Source organism: Felis catus, chromosome F2, assembly GCF_018350175.1.
Source record: "Felis catus isolate Fca126 chromosome F2, F.catus_Fca126_mat1.0, whole genome shotgun sequence".
Taxonomy (NCBI): domain Eukaryota; kingdom Metazoa; phylum Chordata; class Mammalia; order Carnivora; family Felidae; genus Felis; species Felis catus.
In genome coordinates, this window is record NC_058385.1 from 1402866 (window position 1) to 1426330 (window position 23465).

Here is a 23465-nt window from a genome sequence, read left to right on the forward strand (position 1 = left end):
GTCAGCGCAGAGCCCGATGGGAGGCTCAAACCCACGAACTGCCAGATCGTGACCTGAGCCGAAGTTGGATGCTTAATGGATAGAGCCATGTAGGCGCCCCTGAATTAGCAACTTTAGATACCTCATATAAATGGAATCATACAGTAATTGTCCTTTTGTGTCTTTTCACTTAGCATAATGTCTTCAAGGTTTCCTCACGTTGTACCAAAAGTGAGAATTTTGGGAAGTGTCACTGTTTGTAGTGGACATCATGGCTTCAAGTTTACTTTGTGGAGTTGGAGCACTGGCTGTGCCAGCCCTTAGGGCCTGTGGTCCCAATGAAGTTGCCGCAGTGCACTCCATGGCATCTGGAGGTGGTGTATCTACTGAAGACCAGCAGATGACTGGGCTGGAGAGGGAGGTCATGATGGCTGCATGGAAGGGACTGGACCCATATAATATACTAGGCCCAATGGCAGCTTCAGGCACCAAGGAAGACCCTAATTTAGTCCCATCTATTACCAATAAGTGAGCAATGGACCGCATCTGTGAAGAGGACAGTAGTGCAGTCATCTGGTTTTGGCTGCACAAAGGCAAGTCTCAGTCATGCCCTCACTGTGGAACCCATTACAAGCTGGTGCCCCACCAGTTGGCCCACTGACCTTCTGCTCTAACTTACTCAAAATGTTCTGTAAAGTTTCTTCTTTCCAGTAAAGACTAGCTATTGCATTAGTTCCTTCTCCCATTAAAAAAAAAGTGAGAATTTCCTTCCTTTTTAAGGCTGAATGATATTGCATGCACACACCACATTTTCCTTATCAATCTGTAAAAGGACATTTGGGTTGCTTCCACCATCTCTTGGAAGCGGTGAGCAATGCTGTGATGAACATAGGTGTGCAAATATCTCCTTGAGATACTGTTTTGAGTTCTTTTGGATTTATACCCAAGTGGGAATCACTGGATCATAAGGTAATTTTAGTTTTAATTTTGGGGAAGAAAGTTTTTTGTTATTCAACAAAACAGTTTTCTTTTTCCACAGTTGGTTTAGATTTCTAAGTTTGCACTACTATTTTAAAAATCTTCCATTTTGGATGTTCTTTCTTTTGGCCTTTATCTTATCATTTTGAACTTTATCTATTACTTAAAGAAACACCTGCTTCTGGATACAATTCCTCCGCTAGATCTCCAGTTTTCTTTGTTTCTACTTCTGACATTATACTTGTTCACTTTTCTGTAATTTGCTACTGTACCAATTCTCCATCTTCATTTGTTTTGACTGCTTTCTTCTTAATAAATGTCTGCAACTCTTTATTCTGTAAAAACTGTATCTTAGGGCTGACCAGCAACTTGTGTCTGCTAAAATGGTGTTTACATGGCTCAATATTTTCCCCTCCAAAGTGAGGGAAACTCAAGCTGATGAATCAATTGGCAGTATGCTCAGTAAATTGTGTATTAGAAAATTCTGTTAGTTATTTGAGGCTAATAGTTTCTATCTTTGAGGTCTAGATAAGACTCCAAGTCACCCTGGGCTCTGACATTTACAGGGCTTGTTTTAATGTTACCTCCATCACATTTAGGGACCTGAAGATCCATGCAGAAGTTTAAAGTTTCTAGGTCCCTCCCATCTTGCTCTTCTAGTGGCTTTTGGGAATGTCCAGGCAGAATGGAGTCTGAAGATACCTCCTTTGAGAGTGGAGTATTTCCTGGATATTGTTAGGATGCAGTGACTTGTCAGATTTGAGATCTTATAACCAACAGCTTGCATGGTTTATCTCAATACTGAAGAGGCTTAAAGCTTCAGGTTGCCCAAGGATCCAGAAAGCTAGTATGAGGCCAGTATCCTTGAAGGTAACTATCTTTCTTATAAGTGATTCTACTAATTGTTGGTATATATTGGAATCCACTCTCAAATTACACTTGTCAGTCTATGCCTTTCATTGTCCTTCTCAATTTTATGCTCGGTCTCATCTAGTATTTGATTTGATCTGGAAATGCCTGGCAGAATATATGGAGCATTATACCTGCCACAGTGTGGGAACAGGGTTTGTCTTGTGGCCGTAAGCCCTGTTCAGAGATCACTAGGATGGGGTACTAGGTGAGGCATGCCTCTGAGCCTGCCTGATGACAGAGTTGCTTCCCTGAATACTGAGTGACACTTTTTTTTTTCCCCACGGGGACTGGAATCTTCTGTGATGCCCAGCCCACTGGACTGCACCCTGATCACCTTGTCAGCTCCTCCACCTGCCCACACTGTGTACCCCTAGGTCTATAGCCCTTATGTCTCAGAGCTCCCATGTCAAACCCATGGCTTTTCTTGTTAACACCTGCCCTACTAGAAATATTGCCACTGCATGGAGACCTGCTACCATCTGTTCAGCAAAGATGGTTCTTAGCTGCTGACATTGGCCTGGCTAGATCCCAGCTCCCCAGTCAGCTCTCCAACATGCCAAAACTCTTGCTATGGGGGACATATCTAGTTACTGCTCTAGCCAAATTCCCACCTCTTCCTCTTTCCCACACAATGGGTGGTTAAGTTCTGTCCTGTCTCATCAATGACCTTACTTCCACAGCCTCTGGGCCAAATCTGGCCACTACTTCCTGTTTTTGTGTGGCCTTCAGGCTATGTCAATTCCTAATTGATTCTACAATTTGATGATTCTAACATCTTTTGAAGTTTAAAAAAATGAAAGAAGAAAACCATTTTGTGATACATGAAAGTTAAATTATAATTTCAGTGTCTATAAATCAAAGTTTTATTGGTATACAGCCATACTCATTTGTTTATGTTCCATCTATGGTGCTTTCTCTGTGAGCAGTTGTAGCAGAGACTGAATGGCCTTTAAGCCTCACGTATTTACAGTATAGCTCTTTACAAAAAAACTGATCAAATCCTGGTCTCAACAATAATAATGTTTGTAAGAATTATGGTGGCTTCATTTTCCTCCACTTTTTGTTGCCACTGTGTCTCTATCCTCCTCAAGTCTTTTGTTATTCCAAATGGTTAGGAAGAAAACCTCCAAACCGGCCAGATTCTGTCATCTGTAACTTTATACTCCAATTTAACAGAATTTTTATTCCTGTGAAATATTTGCTTTCTCCCAGATTATACTCTCTCCAGTCCCTCCCTTCATCCTTTCATCCTTTTCTCCCTTCTTTCTTGTTACATATTTCTGCATATTAATTTAGCACCCTTTTAAGCTTCAGATTTTAGCTAATATCCTATGAAAGTAGTCTGTGAATGGTCTCTATGGTTGCTAAGCTTCAAGGATTTGTTTAAAAATCATACGGGGCACCTGGGGGGCTCAGTTGGTTAGGCATCCAACTCCTGATCTCAGCTCAGGTCTTGATCTCAGGGTTGTGAGTTCAAGCTCCACACTGAGCTCTTCACTGGGTGTGGAGTTTACTTAAAACATTAAAAAAAAAAAAAAAACCCTCTTAGCTCCAAAGTCAGAAAAGTCATAAAAAGGCAACTTTCTGAATTCATTAGGAAAACTAAACACCCAGATGTGAAGATAAAACATTTGTCCATAAAATTACAATCACCAAATTATTTGCAGTTGCCCATGTTTTCCATGCTCTGGAAAAAATGAAGCAGTCAGAATTCTGAGGGCATCATCTGTCTGTAGGAAGGAGAGAACTGTGGACGCCACAACGTGCACTCTTCTCACTTTTGTCTACTGACAATTTTAGCGGCACTTAACATCTTGTTCACAAAAAAATGGATTCCTGGAGAACATTTTGTACTTCACACAATATTTCCTGGTCACCGTAGGTCATCTAGAACACTTTCCCCCAAACAAATCAAATCAATGTGTGCAAAGCAAAAAGAGCTAAAGGACAACTGGGGGACTGAATTTTCAGTGATTAGTAATGTGGAGTGATGGCATGGCCTTCAAAAGCTGTAGGCTCCTAAAAAGCAAGCTGCAGAAGAACACAGGGAGACAGCCCTGTGCTCTTTTTCCTTCCTGGCTTTGCCTTTGTCCTGTGAGCTGCCATCAAAGCAACAGATCCCTTGCTGTGGTGAGAATGTTTGCCAGTCCACTACCCACAGGATGTCTTGCTTTGGATACCATTGGATTTTACTTGGGCATCCTGTAACAGATTGTTTTGTTATCCCTCACAGCTATTGGGTCTTACATAAACAATTTTCAGGGGTTTACTCTGAGTTTGCTTTGTATTTGGAATGACCAATCACCTTCCAGATGATGAAGATGATGTGTTGACACGTAATTTGGTTGCATATACTGCCAGGACCCCAAGAGCTTTAGTAATTTTTTTTTTTGCCTTTTCTGGCTTATGTTTATAGCTTCCTTTCTTGCAGTTTGTGTGGCTCAGCTGAGTTGGTGTTTTAGTGGGTTTCTTTCTGTGGTTATCTGAATACTAGGTTGCTTATTACAGCAGAAGTAAGATATGTCTAAATGTTTGCAAAGCACATTATTCTGGAAGTTTGGGGTAGGAGATGGACTTTGCTGTTTCTTTATCTAGATCAAGATTTTTCAGACTAAATGGTCTTTGGGTAGAAATAAGTCACAGAGAAGCTCAAGAATATTTTCTTGTGTATATTTCCACACACAATTGACACACTCTAGCTTATCATTATTTCTCCCAGCTGTTTTTGGGAATCCTTAGAGGTTGTCTCCCATGCACTAGGGTACAACTCTCTGAGCTAGCTGATGGCTGCGATTTTCCAATTTTCTGCCCTGGCTTTCAGAGAAATTTCTCCTGTCACTGTCAGAGCTGTGTGAGCTCTGATGTCTTGGGGTTTAGGAGTCTCTGGGTTCCTGCATGCAGGCTGCTGTAACAATCGTAGCTCACATATGACATGTGTAATATTTAAAGTTATAAATCTAATAAACAGTTAACAAATATACATATCCTATCATTCTATCTTCATAAATGTCTTCATAATGACAAAATAAAAATATATGTAAAGCCACAATTTTTATATAACTGGAAGCAAAATATCAAAGATGTATTTAATTATTATTCCACACATCTGGGTGTTGTGTAGATGTCGTAATAGATAATAAAATAAAATATACACAATTAATATGTACTCAGCACATAAAATTTATTTTTTCTTGTTTAACTTAGCAAAATCACTAATTGTATAGTTGTAATAAAGATTTTTATGTAGTTTGTGTTCAACTGACAGTAATGATCTAAATTATAAAATGGAAATCTTTTTATAAAAATATAAATAAAAACAAATGTGAATTCTTGAAAACTAACAGTACTTTCATGTTTTTGAAAAATTAGTTTTCTTTCAAAATATGAAAAATTTAAGTTAGGATATAAAATGCAAATTTCAGAAAAAAATGAATATCCAATTTCAAATCAAAATTATTGAAATAAAGCTAAAATTTAAATTTAACTTAAAAATCTTATCTAACTTTCATTATATTCACATATTTTATAAACATGAAACAACTCAGTGTCCACGTAGTTGCCAATGTAAAGAATTAACATTGTGCTTTATGTCTAGACCAACATGTATAGGTTTAAGAGTAATATAAATTTAATATTGCAAAATATTTCTCAGTCACCATGTGGTTTCTCAGTCACCATGGTGGATACTGTGCTGATATGTGGATCCCGTAGGAACCGCGAATGGGCACGAGAAGAAAAGCAAGAGCAATGGACCGTCAGCAATATGGAGTGCCCCTGGGAACTGAGATTGCTATTCAAGAATATGTTGTATTTATGCTAATGAAGGATTGAAAAGTGAACTTTCAATATATGTTCTTTATCATACCTAAGCATTCTCCTTATTAATTTCCCCCCTGCATGCAAAGGCAGTGCTGGACCCAGCTGTGGGTAGTAGTACAACCCAAAAATCTTCCCAGCATTTGGACACAGCCACCTTTTGTGTGGAGGGTGATGGGTAGGAGATGGAGAAAAGTGTGCCTACGCCTTGGTGGAGCCACATCATGAAGGGGTCATGCCCTCCAGAAAGGCACCAGATATCAGGGGAAAGGTGTGCCTTTGGGCATTGTGTTTTTTTATAGTTTATTGTTTGGTGTTTGTGATAGGCAGGATCCAGTGCAGGTGCCCCTCTTGTTCAGGTCTAGTTCCTAAGCTGCCAGGCTTATATTGTGACAAAGTGGGGCAGAATTTCTCTCCTTAACTTGCATTTCGTTTGTTAAAACTCAAGTATAAAATAGAGTTGACCTGGGCCCTTGGTGTCATCAAGTGAAATAGCTCTTATTTCTATTTGTCTTTTATTTCATTCCTCTCTCTCTAAGAGTCAGGGAGCTGGGCGGAGGACAACCTGAGTAGGGTATATCATTTTGCTACACTCAAAGAAACCCTTACCCTCTGACTTGTACTCATTAAAATTGGGCCGCATCTTTAGTTATTGATTCCCTCTTCCCTTATGAAGAAATCTTTCTTAGGAAACTTCTTTACCCTTCATGCAAATGTCCTCCTAGTGGGTTTCCCCATCCATCTTCCAAAAATACCTTAGACATTCACCCTACAACTGCCTGATATATCACATCATCACATTTATGTGATGTTACAGCATATGGAAATGAGAAAGCAGTATAAACCAACCTCTTTAATACATTAGTTAGAATTAGTAGCTTTGGGGAAAAGGTTGATAGTCTAGGTTATATTCTTTTTTTTTTCCTAACGAAGGGAACTTTTACTCAGTATTAGGATTTGATATGTCCTCTTTTATTTAATGTTCATGGTATCCCTGCAAGGCAGTTGTTACTTTCTCCATTTTTCTCAGATGAGGAAACAGAGTTTAATAGAAGTTGAGTAATTTGCTTAATTTGTAAGTGGTAACATCAATATTTGAATATTGGTCTGTTTTATTTGAAAGCCTTTGCTTTTTCTGATAAACCGTCTCCTGGTTTTCACTGCCACAAATAAAATTCCACTTAAAACATTAAATGGGAACCAAAATTCTTCCTCATAAAGAATTTGGGGAATGAACGAGTGTATGTCACTTAAAAAGCCATCAGTAATTATTTTCTTTGACTTTTAAAGCTTCTAGCATCTGCAAGACATCTGTCAAATGCACTCCCTGGGGAGATTTCACGGCTTGGGAACTTTAATTTATGATTTATTAAAAGCCAAGTAGCTATAATACAGGGTTTTGATCCTTGGATAAATGCTGGTGAGAACATTAAGAGGATGGAGAGAGATGGGAGAACACTGTGATTGATTGATTAATTAAGAGAGCAAGAGCATGTGAGCAAGGAAGGCACAGAAAGAGGGAGAGAATGAATCTTAAGCAGGTTCTGTGCTCAGCACAGAGCCCAACACGGTGCTCATTCCTATGATTGCGAGACCATGACCTGAACCAAAATCAAGAGTCAGTTGCTCAACTGACCGAGCCACTGAGGTACCCTGATTATGCTATTCTTTTCATTTCATTTTATTTTATTTATTTTATTTTTAACCTTTATTTTTAGAGAGACAGAGTGTGAGCAGGGGAGGGGCAGAGAGAGAGGGAGACACAGACTTTGAAGCAGGGTCCAGGCTCTGAGCTGTCAGTGCAGAACCCAACATGAGGCCCAAACTCACGAACCCCGAGATCATGACCTGAGTCGAAGTAGGATGTTTAACTGAGTCACCCAGGTGCCCCATCTTTTAAAACTTTAAATAGAGAAGTGAAGAACAATGAAAGGTTTTATTGGATTGTCGATGACAGGAAGCTGGTGTGGATATAAAGCATGTTGGATGATATCATCTGAAAGCTAGAGTGATGAAAATCCAATAAACTAAAATAATATAAATAAATTGGCAAATTTCTATACTTAGTTTCAAAAGATCACCGCACTAGAAGTTTAAGAAATGTGAATGAAAGCTGTAAAATTTAAAAAGAATTGGGAGAAGGACTGATATTAACAAAATGGTGAGCAAGGAAGCTCCAAACTCTTATTCCCCCATAGAAATATTGAAACAAACGAAAACTCTCTCAACCAACTTTGTCAGAGCCCTGGAATTTAGCCACTTTTACAGCCACCAGGCAAACCCTAATCAAGAAAAAGCCATATTCCAAATTTTTGACATTCTTACCTACTCCTACACACAGCCTTCCCCAGCATGGTGGCAGTCTTGGTTTTGAAGCAGCAGCAGCAGCCCAGTTCCCGGTTCCTTCCCTTAAACTGGAGGGAACAGAGCAGACTTTATTAGCAAATTATTGTGTATGTCTTTTCTAAACTATTTGGGGGATATTCAAAAGACTAATGCAAGGTGCTCATCTCTGTTTTGCCTAACTCAGAACTCAGGAGAACAACTGTGGGCAGTGCTCCTAATAATGAAAAGGTGACTACAGATGCACAGGTTTACTCTAAGGGCAAGAGATTATGGGGGCAAGGAAGAGACATACAATACATAATTTAAGGCATGGAGGAGAGACTAGGGTGAGACTCTAGAAATTAGGCATTTAAAAAGAGCTGTGTATACAAGGAAAACTAGAAATTCAAATGCATGCTTAGGTAAGACACAGACTCAGAAAAGACACAAAAAGACTTTAAACTTTCATCTTGGGTTAATCTTTAAAAAATGTTTATTTATTTATTTTGAGAAAGAGAGAGAGAGAGAGAGAGAGCAGGGGAGGGACAGAGAGAAAGGGAGAGAGAGAGACTCTCAAGCAGGGCTGTCAGCAAAGAACCTGATGGGGGGCTTGATCCCACAAACCATGAGAGCATGGCTTTAGCTGAAATCAAGAGTCAGACGCTTAACTGACTGAGCCACCCAGGCACCCCACCTTGGGCCAATTCTTATGCTCAAAGCAGCCTAAGTGTTGAAGAGGTTCCTCATGACAGAACCAACTGTCAAAGACTGAGAGAGCTCTTGACATTCAGGGAAGTCTTTGTCACAACACTAGCTGAGCACAGCTAAAAGGACAGAGACTTCAATGATCACATGGGACAAGGACTGCTCTTTGCTACAATAGTTTGGAAAAGTCTCAAAACTAATGGGCTAATATAGTTTTTAACAATCACAAACAACCCTTGGAGGAGGACAATTATATTCAAAGACTCAATTTTCAAGAAATAAATCACAAGGCATACAAAGAAACAGGAAAACATGTCACATTCAAAGAAATGGACAGAAACTGTGAAGAAGCCAAAATTAGACTTACTGGACAAAGACTTTAAGACAACTGTCTTAAGTGTCTCAAAGACCTAAAGGAAAACACGAGCAAATGATTGAAAGAAATCAGGAAAATTATGTATGAACAAAATGAGAATATTAACAAAGGGAATTTATAAAAAGAGAATTATAAAAAGAACCAAACAGAAATACTGGAGGTAAAAAAATACTATAACTGGGATGCCTGGGTGGCTCAGTTGGTTGAACATCCAACTTTGGCTCAGGTCTTGATCTCACAGTACATGGGTTTAAGCCCCGCATTGAGCTTGCTGCTGTCAGCCTGTCAGCACGAGGCCTGCTTCAGACCCTCTGTCCTCCTCTCTCTGCCCCTCCCTCGCTCAAGCTCTCTCTCTCAAAAAATAAATAAAACATCAAAAAAGAAATTAAAAAAAAATCGCTAGAGGAGTTCAACAGGAGATTTTAGCAGGCAGAAAAATCAGTGAACTTGAAGATAAGACACTAAAATTACTGAGTATGAGGAAGAGAAAAAAAATAAAGTGAATAGAATCTAAGGTACCATTAAGCTGACTGATGTTGGCATTATGGGAGTCTCAAAAAAGAGAGTGAGAAAAAGACAGAGATTATTTGAAGAGATAATGGTCAAACTCCCCAAATGTAATGAAATACATGAATCTACAAATAAAAGAAGCTCAATAATTCTAAGTAATAGAAGTTCAAAGAGACCCACACGGAGGTACATTATAACCAGACTGTCTGAAATGCAAGGACAAAAAGAGAGTATTGAAAGCAGTGCGAAAAAAACTGAGTCATCATGTATAATGTGTCCTGCATAAAATTAGCAGTCTATTTCTCAGCAGAAACTTTGGAGGTCAGGGGCAATGGGATGATATATTTAGAGTGTTAAAAACTGTCGACCAAGAATTCTCATATGCGATAAAACTATACTTCAGAAATGAGAGAGAAATTAAGATATTCCAGATAAACAAAAGCTGGGGCGCATTACTGCAACTAGGCCAGGCCTACAAGAAATGCTAAAAGGAGGCACTCAGTTTGAAATGCAAGTATGCTTGCCGGTCAACGGTCACATGAAGATAAAAAGGTCTCTGCTGTAGGTAGATACATGGCAGATCTGAATAATAAATATTATTGTAATTGTAAATTACAACTCCACCTTTTATTTTCTATGAGATTTAAAAGACAAATACATAAAATAATTAATAATCTGTGTTAATTGTGCACACAATGTGTAAAGATGCATTTTGTGACACCAATAATGTGAAACTGTATAGGAGTAGAGTTTTTGTATGTGATTGACATTAAATTGATATGAATTCTGGGGCATCTGGGTGGCTCAGTCAGTTGAGCGTCTGACTCTTGATTTGGCTTCAGTTTATGATCTCACTGTTTGTGAGACTGAGCTCCACATGGGGCTCTGTGCTGACAGTGCAGAGCCTGCTTGGGATTCTCTCTCTCCCTCTCTTTGCCCCTCCCCTACTCACACTCTCTCTCAAAAAATAAATAAATAAACATTAAAAAAATTGATGTGAATTCAAATTTGATTGTCATAACTTTAGGATATTATATGTAATCCCCATGGTAACTGCAAACAAAATATATATAAAATATACACAAAAGGAAGTGAGAAAAGATCGAAACATATCACTACAAAAAATCAACTAAACCCAGAAGGCAAAAATGGAGGAAGTGGGGGACAAAAAATGATATGAGACATATAGAAAAAATAGTAAAATGACAGAAGTAAGTCCTTTTTTTTTTTTTTAAATAACTACTTTAAATTTAAGTGGACTAAACTCTTCAACCAAAAAGGAAAGATTGGCAGAATGGATTAAAAAACCATGGTCCAACTATACTATACAAGAGATTCGTTTTAGATTTAAGGACACACATAGGTTGAAAGTGAGAGACTAGAGGAATGACATCAGCATCATGGCAGTGTGGGGCATTTCTTTGGTCTCTCTCTTTTGAAGTACAATGAATGGGACATCCCCAAGGAAACAGTACCTCTGCAGAGTATACCAGGGCATCTGGGAGTCTTTCTCACCTATGCATCTGAAAGCAGGCAGATAGGGCTCCGTGGGGGCCTTGGATCCCAGGGAGTTGGTGAGCCTGCCCTATCCCCACTTGCCGCTATGGGGGAAAAGGGAGCCTAGAGAGTATAAAAGTGGGCAGATACCCATGGCCTCTAGACAGCTGTGAGGTCCAGACTGCCTAACAAGGGAATCTGGAGTCAGAGCAGGATAGAGGTGAGTTTTGAGGCAGAGGAGACGGAGGAGCTCACTGGGCTGGCTCCCCTTCAGAGCAGCACGGCCAGGTGCTGGACTTACTTGTCCAGGGGTGCCTGGGTGACCCAGTTATTACCTGTCTGACTCTTAATTTCAGCTCAGGTCATGATCTTATGGTTCTTGAGATTGAGCTCCAAGTTGGGCTCTGTGCTGACAGTGTGGAGCCTGCTTGGGATTCTCTTTCTCCCTCTCTCTCTGCCCCTCCCCCCTCTAAAAATAAATAAATAAACTTAAGAAAAAAAAAAAGAAGTGATCTCTCCAGGAGGGGAGGTGGAAAGTGAGAGTGGTGAATGACCCCGTGGCTAGCCAGTTGTACAGGTTGCAGCTGGAGGGACCTGTGTGTCTCCAACAGCACCTGAATTCCTGAGGAGGGACATCTGACTGCAGAAAGGGAGAGGAAAGAGGAGAAGGCAGACAGAATATCAAAGGGCCTCAGAGGAAATCATTTCCTACTGTTTGTATGAGATTTCAGCAGGAGGTCCACACATGGACCTCTGGGAGTGCTCTACTGGAGGATCCCCTATTGGGCCCATGGGCATCTCCCAAAGCCAGAGTTGCTGCTAGGTCCACACCTTCAACCCCCCCTCCCCCCAGCCCTGCCCCACTCTATTGCCAGCTCCTTGTGTAGGCCTCTAAATTCATCTGGGAGAGCCAGCTCCCTTAGGAGAAACCACAAACTTGAGCGATAGTGCCACCTTCTGGAATACAAAAGAAAGTTTTCTAATTGCCAGCCTGTTGAACTCTAAGAAACAAAGTACACATAAATTCTTTTTTTTTTATATGAAATTTATTGTCAAGTTGGTTTCCATACAACACGCAGGGCTCATCCCAACAGGTGCCCTCCTCAATGCCCATCACCCACTTTCCCCTCCCTCCCACTCCCCATGAACCCTCAGTTTATTCTCAGTTTTTAAGAGTCTGTTATGGTTTGGCTCCTTCCTTCTCTTTTTTTTTTTTCCTTCCCCTCCCCCATGGTCTTCTTTTAAGTTTCTCAGGATCCACATAAGAGTGAAAACATATGGTATCTGTCTTTCTCTGTATGACTTATTTCACTTAGCGTAACACTCTCCAGTTCCACCTGCATTGCTACAAAAGGCCAGATTTCATTCTTTCTCATGGCCAAGTAGTATTCTATTGTATACATAAACCACAATTTCTTTATCCATTCATCAGTTGATGGACATTTAAGCTCTTTCCATAATTTGGCTATTGTTGAACGTGCTGCTTTAAACATTGGGGTACAAATGCCCCTATGCATCAGCACTCCCTTGGGTGAATTCCTAGCAGTGCTACTGCTGGGTCATAGGGTAGATCTATTTTTAATTTTTTGAGGCACCTCCACACTGTTTTCCAGAGGGACTGCACCAGTTTGCATTCCCACCAACAGTGCAAGAGGGTTCCCGTTTCTCTGCATCCTCGCCAGCATCTAGAGTCTCCTGGTTTGTTCATTTTAGCCACTCTGACTGGCGTGAGGTGATATCTGAGTGTGGTTTTGATTTATATTTCCCTGATGAGGAGCGACGTTGAGCCTCTTTTCATGTGCCTGTTGGCCATCTGGATGTCTTCTTTAGAGAAGTGTCTATTCATGTTTTCTGCCCATTTCTTCACTGGGTTATTTGTTTTTCGGGTGTGGAGTTTGGTGAATTCTTTATAGATTTTGGATACCAGCCCTTTGTCTGATATGTCATTTGCAAATATCTTTTCCCATTCCGTTGGTTGCCTTTTAATTTTGTTGATTGTTTCCTTTGCTGTGCAGAAGCTTTTTATCTTCATGAGTTCCCAGTAGCTCATTTTTGCTTTTAATTCCCTTGCCTTTAGGGATGTGTCAAGTAAGACATTGTTGCGGCTGAGGTCAGGGAGGTTTTTTCCTGTTTTCTCCTCTAGGGTTTTGATGGTTTCCTCTCTCACATTCAGGTCTTTTGTCCATTTTGAGTTTATTTTTGTGAATGGTGTAAGAAAGTGGTCTAGTTTCATTCTTCTGCCTGTTGCTGTCCAGTTCTCCCAGAACCATTTATTAAAGAGACTGTCTTTTTTCCATTGCCCTGCTTTTTCTTTCCTGCTTTGTCAAAGATTAGTTGGCCATAGTTTTGTGGGTCTAATTCTGGGGTTTCTATTCTATTCCATTGGTCTCTGTGTCTGTTTTTGTGCCAATACCATGCTGCCTTGATGATTACAGCTTTGTAGTAGAGGCTAAAGGAAAAGTATCTGCTACTTCAAATGCAAAAGTAGAAGCACATGTTGTCAAACACTATGGAAAACCAAGGGAATACAGTATCACAAAAAGAAAATAATTCTTTAGCAACCAAACTCTAGGGCATGGAATATTGTGATCCAAGTGATAAAAAATTCAAAATAGCTATTAGGAAAAAATTCAACAAGCTACAAGAAGACTCAGAAAGGCAATTCAATGAACTCAGGATATAATTAATGAACAGAAAAGTTCTTTACTGAAGAGAATGAGATGACAAAATGGAACCAAAGAAATTCTGGAGCTGAAGAATTCAGTGAAGGAGACAAAGAATGTATTACAGAGCATCAGTAGAAGGGCAGAACAAATTAAGGAAAGATAAAATGACTTGGAGGATAGGAATAGAGAAATAATTCGGAAGAAGATAGAAATTTTAGACTTAAAGAAGTGAAGAAGCCCTTACGAAAGCTATAAGATTTGATCAGAAAGGCAAATACAATAATTGATATAGCAGAAGGAGAAAAGAGAGAGAGAGGAGAGAGAGAGAGAAAGAGAGAGAGAGAGAGAGAGAGAGAGAGAGAAGGGGGCAGAAAGTTTATTTAAAAAAATAGTATTTGAAAATTTTCCAAACCTGGAGAGGGACTTGGACAGACAAGTCCATGAAGCAAATAGATCACCCTAGTATCTCAAGGTAAAAAGACACATTATAATGAAACTTAAAAATCAGTGACAAGAAAAAAGTCTTAAAGGCAGCTGGGGGCAAAAGGAAGAAACTTATGAAGGAACTCCCATTAGGCTATTGCTAGATTTCTTGGCAGAAACTCTACAGGCCAGGAGAGAATGGAATAATTTATTTGAAGTGTTGAAACATGAAAATTACCAGCCGAGAATACTTTTCTGGTAAGGTTCTCCTTCATATATGAAGGAGAACTGAAGGTTTATCTAAACAAACAAAGGCTGAGGGAGTTCACCACCACCAGACCTGCCTTGCAAGAAATGCTGGAAGCAGCTCTTTAAGATGAAATGGAAATGTGTTAATCAGTGACATAAAAACATGAAAGTATACAACATTCTGGTAAAAGTAATAAGCGGATGGAACTGAAAAACTGTAACTATATCAGAATGGCATGTTAACCACTTAACTGTTGTATGAAGGTTAAAGAAAGCATAAAAATAACTATGGCTATTATAATTTGTCGATGAATTCACAGCATAAAAAAGAGGCGAAGTGTGACATCAAAAATATAAACAAGATGGGGTGCCTGGGTGGCTCAGTTGGTTGAGCATCCTACTCTTGACTTCCCAGGGTCACAGGATTGAGCCCCACACTGGGCTTTGCACGGAGCGTGGAGCCTGTTTAATATCCTCTCTCTCCTTCTGCCCCTCTCCTTTGTCACCTCTCTCTCTCCTCTCTCTCTCTTTCAAAGAAAAAAAATGTAAAAGAGGAGGAGTAAAAGGGTGGAGCATTTATAGGCAATTGAGATAAGTTGTTACCAGCATAAAATGGAGTGTTTTATCTTTGAGATGTTTTATATAACACAAAGCAAAAATCTAGAGTAGATTCACAAACACACACGCACCCCCAAGAAAATCTATGGTTGACTTATTAGAATTAATAATAGTTAAGCAGGGTCGATGGATGTAAGATCAATACACAGTAATTCATTATATTCTTATACCTCACTTAGAAACACTTAAAAATGAAATGTAAGGGATACTTTATGAAAAATTGCAATAATAGATTAAGCACACAGCGATAGATCCCAACAGGGTTTATCGTTGTGATCTTAAAAATCAGCTTCTAAAATTTACATGAAAGAGTAGAGATTCAATGAAGCTGCAGTTGGTTGATTTCCCACATGACCTCAATCCTCATCCCTCTTCCTCCATGCCCTTTACAATGTCAGCTGGGAACTCCTCACACCAGGAAGCATCCCTTTCCCCAGCCTTTGAATCTGGGCTGGCCTCCTGACTGGCTTTGCCCAGTAGAGTATGACCTTAGGTGTGTGTGTTGTATTTACTCTCTTGCTTACCTGCCCCTGTGTGAACATACATTGGGGCTGACCAACTGGGTGATGAGAGACATGTGACTTAGTTGGTCACCGTTTTTGCCCTAGCCAGCTGCCAGATATGTGAGCGACCCCAGTCTAGAGCAGAAAAACCATCCAGTTGAGGGCTGCCTAAATAGCTAACTCACGGATTTGGAAAATGAAATAAATGCTTATTGCCTTAGCTGTCTGAGTTTGAGGATGGTTTGCTATGAAGCAATAGCTTGCTGAAAAAATAGACAAGATAATTTTAAAGCAAGAGAGCAAAATGGAAGGACTCACTGCCAGATATTAAGATTTGTCATTGAGCTTTATAATGAAGACACTATGGAGAGATGCAGACAAATTGGTGGGTAAGACTACAGCGTTCAGAAAAAGATGTATACGGAAAAGAGAACTTGATACATAAAACAGGGGCATTACAAATAAAACGTGGTACTAGAAGAATTGGTTATAAAAATGAGAAATTTAAATTCCTGCTCCATACTATTCTCAAAAGTCAGTTTACAATTTCTAAAAGAAAATAATGGATGAACATCGTTATGACTTCAGAGCAGGGTCATATTTTTAAGACACATAAATAAAGGACTGTAAAAGAAAAGACTGGTAAATTTTATGACAGGAAAAATGAAAGAAACCTTTTGTACATCAAAAGATGAAATGAAAAGTCAAAGTCTGGGAGAAAATATTTGCAATGCATAAACCAAACAGATTTTTGATCCAAAAGGTACAGAGAATTAGACCAACATCCCAACAAAAAATTGAATCAAGTGTATAAATAGAACCCAAATGTCCACTAAGCACATGAACGTTTGCTTAAAGTCAAGATTAAGCAGGAGACAATGGCAAGTTGAGAGAAATCGGCTGATTCTGGGTTCACATCCCACCCAGGAACGCTGTCTCACAGGGTGTGCGAAGCTGCTTCCCAAAGCCAAGTAAAATGGAAGAGAGTATGACTGTGAACATGGTAAACCATTTATGGTCAAACCCACTTGTATTTAGCAAGTGCCCACTGTGTGCAATGTACCTTGAGCTATGTCGGTTACGTCAGCCCATCATCCTCAGGAGAGCTGCAAAGGGCTGTGATGGGAAGTGGAGAAAAGCGCAAACAGAGAAGGATGGAGCTCTTTGTTTCCCATTCCTGCTGCGACTCAACGATTTCAACTTTTACATCAGCTCTTGTTAAAAGTCAGTGTTCTAGTCTGGAAAAGGGCTGCCGTGGGGGTGCGTGGGCACCTGCATGCTGGGAGCTTGGACCAAGGCAGGGGCTGCGAGGCCCCACAGTCTGGATGATGATGGACAGCCCCTCCTCCCAAGTGTCTGAGGGCATCTCCCTGCAGAGGTGGGATGGGCACCTGGAACTGGGGCTGGGGCACTTCACCAGCTTGACGTGAACAGTCCATCAGGCCCGGGATATGAGCATCTGAGCAGCATCCTGAGCAGTAGAGCCAACACTCGCCACATAGGCCCACACCTGTGGACACACCTCCCCAGTCTGGAGGCCTACAGAAAATGCCCATCAGAGAGGTCCCCAAGCCCAGTGGCAATGTCCTCTGAGAACCCACTGCACAAGGCAATTTCATATCCAATATTTCCTATAATCAAGAATTTGGAGAGATTGCTGAGGTTTGCATCCTGGCTCCTGATTCATTAGCTAGATGACCCTGGGTGATGTGCTACAGTTTCTTCATCTGTGGGGCAGAATTAATAGTGGTGCCCGTCTTAAAGTAATGCTACGGCAATTCAATGAAATCATACATTTACAACACTTAGAACTGCCTGGCACAGAGTGGGCACACAATGCATTTTAGTGATCATAACGATAAATTAAGTCCAACTTGCTCATGTATGTCTAAACCTGCCTGGAGATCCTTTGTGGCAAAAGTGCCAAGAGTCTACTTTTTTCATGAAGGATCTAAAAACCATTCATTTACTCATCCATTTAACGAATGTCTATCAAGTGCTTCCTGCACGCCAGAGACTGTTCTAGGCTCTGGGAAATGGTAGGGAGGAAAAGACGCGAAGCTTCTGTCCCTGTGGAGCTTCGATTCTAGCCAGGGAATGTGGGGGACTGATTAAAAGTAAACAAACAGATACGTGTTGTAGTATGTAGGTGTATGTTAGTGCGTTAGGTGGCGATGTGGAGAGAAAGCAGGGTACATGAAGCTTCTCTGGGGTGGTCTCACTTTAGGGTAAGAGGGACCAGCATTCACCACAGAAGCCCCCAACCCAGACTAGAGTCTGGGGAGAACCGGGCTTCCAATCCTGGCTCCACTGTGCAATATGTGCCTGAAGCTGTTAGAATTTGGAAAATGTGACCTGTAGCCAGTCCAGTGTTGTCATTCCATTGTCTGATTAAACTCTTAGCACTTACAGATGGGATTTGAGCTGCCAGCGTGGAGCAAACCAGCAGTTTCTCCTCTCGGCAAGACCAGCCCTTGGAGAGGAACGGCTGTTCCAGGGCCTACGCCGACGTCTGGGCTGGGCTTGCATGCGAAACAGCAGTTCTGGACATAAACACTTTCTGGTTGTGAGGAAACAACTGTTATTCCTTTTAAAAACACACTCAAAGTTCCTGTGGTAAGAATTCACTGTTAACACCAAGTTGTATATTTTTCTTGAAAATGTTGTAGATGTTTGGTTTTTATCATGTGAGACCAGACCTCCGATCAGCAGGTGTGCAGTGGCCAGCAGGTGATGCCCACAGGAGTTCTGCCTCATGTTTGGTCCTATTCATGACTTCCTTCTCTGGTTCCGTGATGAGAATTTGTAGCAAAATGGAAAGTAAATAAGAACTGGGCAGTCAACCTCTAGTTGACATGTCCGAAGCAGAAAGAATCCATTTTGCCACCAAAGGATGTTCATTTTCCTTTAAATATGTGTCAGGGAAGTGACAGCGTTATCAGGCAGCACCGGGAAAAGATTGGTCCTAGAGTTTTCCCTTGCTCTTGGCAGAGGGGAAAGCACACAGGATTGACAATGAGCATTAGCTGTGTGATTTGGGGGCCATGACAACCTTGTGGGGCTTCAGTGTCCTCTTCTGTGAAATGTAGCTTTCACATTCTGCCTCGAAGCCTTCAGCCTTGGTGACTGATTCCTCCTTGTTTCAGAAGACTGGTTTGTATGCTTCACTGGCACAGTTAGATAGCCCAGTTGAAAGCCGTGCACATGGGGAAGGGCTGGAGAAGGTTGTCGAGCCTGATCCCGCCGAGGGTCAGAGGTTGGTAGTGAAAGCCGTGTACTCCACATCTGACGAAGTGGAATTCTCAAATTTTGTTGAAACTGAGATGATGCTTTTGGAGAAAACATACAACAACGTGGTGTCTGTGTAAACAGGGACTGTGAGTTAACCTAGCTCTGGCCAGAGGTCCCGGTGGGGGCTCCCGGTAGAAGCTGTTTCTCTCTGGAAGAGGTGCCTTCCTTCCTGCGAGTGGCCGAGTTGCGTTGATGTGTCTTCAAAGACCATTGTCGGGGGGAGTTTCCTTCATTCGATCCTGACTTCCACCACTTAGAAAGTGCTGTGTTCCAGTAGTTTTACCTAATTTATTTCAAATGATCACACGTGATTTGTCTGGATCCAGTAAGAAATGTAAACAAATTCCCCAACATAATACACCAAAACCAAAGCAATCATTTCCACATTCCTTAAAGTGTACGGGGTTGAGAGCAGTAGAAAGAGGGAGATCTTCACATGCAAGAGTCAGTTGGCTTTTCTTCCAGGAGAGGCACTTCTGGGGGTGCATCCCAGGCCAGTCCACAGGAAGGTGGCCTCCAAGATGGGAAGCCTTGTGGGCTCGTTAGTGGCTTTTACGATCCCCACTGCGGGAGATGGAACCACACATCTGGTTGAGTTTGTAGTGTGTGTTGTTAGCATTAGTTTGTGAGGGGACACATACAACGCATGCTCACACACACAGGGTAAGAAGCAATTTGGTAGCCATTGAAAAACACTTGGTGAAGAAAACAGATTGATTTTCAGCTTGAAGTAATTCACTGGCACTTAACACATGTATTAAATGCCAGCTCGGGAGAGTTTGTTTCGTTTTCTGTTTGCTGAATGGCCTTTGGCTCTCTGTTGCGTATCTCAGAGTTAAACCAGGATGGTCTTTGCCAGAGATGTTGTGGGGCCTTGTGTGTGGGAGCCCAAGACAGAGCCCTTTGCTGCTCAGACCCTGCTGAGCAGGTACTGCTGGAGCTGAGTCCAGGAGTCCTTGGTGGGCAGCCTCTAGGCTGTGGGTAACCAGGCAAGCACCCACGCCGAAAGGATGCCTTTCCACGCTACTGGGAGGGGATGCAGAGACACAGGGCACAAAGGTGATGCAAACACATCTGAGTGCTGTGAGTCTGGGGCCATGTATTACATGGCTGAGATGTGTAATCACTGAAATTGACAAAAATGTCTTCAGTCTTTGGGGATCAACCTCCAAAGAGAGGTTGGAGCTTTGGAGATGAGAAGCTACTTCTCATCTTTGGTATTGGTCTGGGCTTGTAGATCAACTAGTCTAGAGGCCCCAGAGTTTTGACCAGCTTGTCTACAATTGAAGCTACCATTTTGAAAGTTACCTTTTGTAAAATTTTTATTTCCTAAATGATGGACACTGGGTGCCAGTCCTCAGATCACTCTTGTTTCACTGGCAAAGAACACGGCTTCTGTTTCACTCACCCAAGCAATTGTTCACATTGGCCACATCCAAATGGGAAGACCTGAGGAAACAGGGCAAGGTGGGCCATTTCCTCTCATTTTGTTACTTTGAGTCAACAAAGCCAGCTGCCTCATTGGTTCACCTGGATTTCCAAATGATCCTTTCTCCTTTGGCTTTGGCTCCTGCACCAGGCTCATTCCTGGTGTGGGGTGGGGGTGGGCAGTGGGGGCAGTGTCCTCCTTTCCTCTCAGTTGACAAACCGGCTTAGAACATTTGCAGAGAATTTTTTCCCAGATGGTTATATTTCTGGTCTTCGTGATTTGTGGATGACACTTTCTTAACATTTTGGCAGCCCCGTCCCCTCTTTTTTAAACCAGGAGTACCTTCCAATCCAATGAGCTAGTTGGCTCATTGTTGAAGAGCAGCACTGAATAGTTTCCTCAGCACCGTGCCCAAGCACAGGTAGTGGCAAAGGTCAGGCTTTCATGGCTCTTGGTGAACCGTTTTCATTCCTTCGCTGCTCCTGGGGAAATGTACTTGTTTAACTTTTGCAAAGCCACCTTTGGGAAATAGGTTTATTCTGTGAATGGGAGACTTGTACTAGGCTAGGTGCCATCCAAGCACTATAGCAGTTGGCCTCAGGCCCAGTCTCCCCGGTTGCCTCTGCAGATAGTGAGTCCTTCGAGCACTCTGAATCTGTCAATGGGGTCACCAGCCACTGAATCCAGGGACGGAGCCCATCTTGTGGTTCAGCTGGCAGCAACCGACCCAGCACAAGGCAGCTGCTGCAGTGAGGGGCTGTGCTCTCACCCTCCCCCCACCACTACCAGCTGGGGCCAGAGGAAGTGGGTCAGGGACATTCTGGAAGCTTGGAGGAAGCCAGGCACCACTGCACTGGGGCAGTGAGTAAGGCAGACCCAGGGGCAGAGAAGACAGTGGTGGCCATAAGCTGGCAGTGGAGACATACTGACATTGCTGAGGTAGAGGCTGTTTGTCTACACTGGGCTTCTTAGTCACCCCCTAGACACAGACAACACTATCCTTTCACATGCCCCGGGGGACTCCACATGTAGAGGTCAGGAGTATGGATGCAAGCCTTGGCTCTAATACAGAGGAACACATAACTTTGGACAAGTGACTTTAGTGCTACGAGTTTCTGTTTCATCGCCTGTAAAGGAGGGACAATAGGAATGTGGTGAGAAGCAAAGGAGAAAACCAGCAAAGCCCTGAGTCATTGGCTGCAATGCCTAACAAACGGTGTAAGCGATCACTGTTACCTTTCCCGATGCGGGAGTCAGCACTGCGCAGCTGACTTAGGGGTCAGCCAATAGTGAGGAAAGGAATCATGGAGTCGTGTTTTTACAGAGCATTAAAAACTGCTGAGTGAGCAGTCTATAGTTTCTATTAGGTGGATAATTGCTCATATCTGCAAAAGCACCATAGTTAATAGGGTTCATAATTAATAGAGTTCACTTTGACCATCCATGGGCTGGAAAGCAGCGGCTGCTTGGAATAAGAGGAAAACAGTGGTCCACTGATGTGCCTCTTCAAGAGTTGAGGCAAGATGAGCTCCAAGCGTGTGACGCGCAGAGACGAGTCATTGAGAGGACACTTGGGTGGACTCGGGCTTCTAGATGTTGGGCCTCCACGCGTGGTCACTTGTCTCACCATGGCTGCCTCCCTTCCCTCCCTCCTTGGATGCTTTTCTCTCCCCAAAAAAAGTCGGTGGCCATTCTCTTACTTTTTTGAACTATGGATGACCTGTAACCTTTCTGACTACTTTTGCAGGAACGTTATGCCTTGGACCTGGCCTGTAAGGCTGGCCGTTTTTCCTTTCTTTCTCTCAAAACATCCTGTGGGGGGAGGGTGGCAGCCATAGAAACTAAGATCACACACTGAGGAAGCCTAAGCTAGCCACGTGGAGAGGCCACGTGGCGGGTGTCATGCTCCCAGCCCTCAGCTATTCCAGGGGTCCCAAATCAGGCACTGGACACCCTGCGAGAGAACCATCTGGAACGTGCCTGCTCCCTCAGACAACAGGCGGAGAGGAACAAAATCCTGTCCATAGGGCTCAGGTCAGGATGTCCACCGGCTCGAGCTGACTGGGCTGCCTCTCAGGCTCCCCACAGAGGCCAGCCCCTCCAGGTAGCCCTCCCAACCTCCCCCCCTACAGAGCCTCAGGCATGGTGAAATGGCTGCTGTACCTGCCACCAAGGTGTGGAGCGACAGCCGGACCACCACGTGAACGCTTCCTGCCCTGCTAGTCTTTCCCTGGCCGGTGTGAGAAGCATCTCCAGTGCCGTGGCCTCACAAGACAGGATGCTGGCGGGTAAGCCAGCAGTGCCAGCCTCTAGGTCTGGGCTCCACCCTGCTCCATGAACAAGTGGTTCTGCTAGGACAGGACAGTCCCCGTTAGCTGTGCGAGTCGCCCCACCCACTTCTGAATATTTCCAACACACACAGAGCAGTCCTGAAAGCATCCAACTTCCATCTTCATTCTTTCTCATATGCTTCTTTCTGCTCACCCCTCTTGGTTCCAGGTGGTAGGCTCCTTGCCAGGCCGGCACCAGTGTGTTATTGGCCACGGGAAACGACCAGTCCCAAGACCAAGACCTGAAGCCGTCAAGGCAACCAGGAGCCATACATTTGGACTTACCACCTCTGAGCGACTCTTAACTCATGATTTTTCTTTTACTCACTGTTTGCATATTTAGCATGATTTTGTGAGGAAAATATGGATCACAGATGCTTAGGATAAGTAATTTCAGTATCCCTTGCTAACAAATGCATGTACATACACACGATGTACGCTTACACATCCACGTGTGTGCGCACACGCACACGGCCATGAGGGCATCATGTGAATAGACTTCAGTGTGGATCGAAGCAGTGTGGACCCCCTTGCTGCAGGGGCTGTTGGCAGATGTGGTCCCAGAGCCCCCCGAGCCCTCCTCAGTGTGGCCTGCTCCAAATACCCACCATTACTATGTAGTGTATCTGCACCACAAAGTCTGTTTGCTTATATGTGTCGAAGCACGCAATCTTTCTGGCAAGCGGGACGCGTGTGCATTAAAGACTCGGGGGGCTGGGGCACCTGAGTGGCTCAGTCGGTTGAGCATCCGGCTTTGGCTCAGGTCATGATCTCACCATCCGTGGGTTTGATCCCCGCGTCTGGCTCTGTGCTGACAGCTGGGAGCCTGGAGCCTGCTTGGGATTCTGGGTCTCCCTC

At 42.7% G+C, this 23465-nt stretch overlaps 1 pseudogene; it reads left to right on the forward strand.

Annotated features, from left to right (window-relative positions):
• Positions 1-201: 201 nt before the first annotated feature.
• LOC101090329 lies at positions 202-741 on the forward strand (annotated as a pseudogene).
• Positions 742-23465: the final 22724 nt, after the last annotated feature.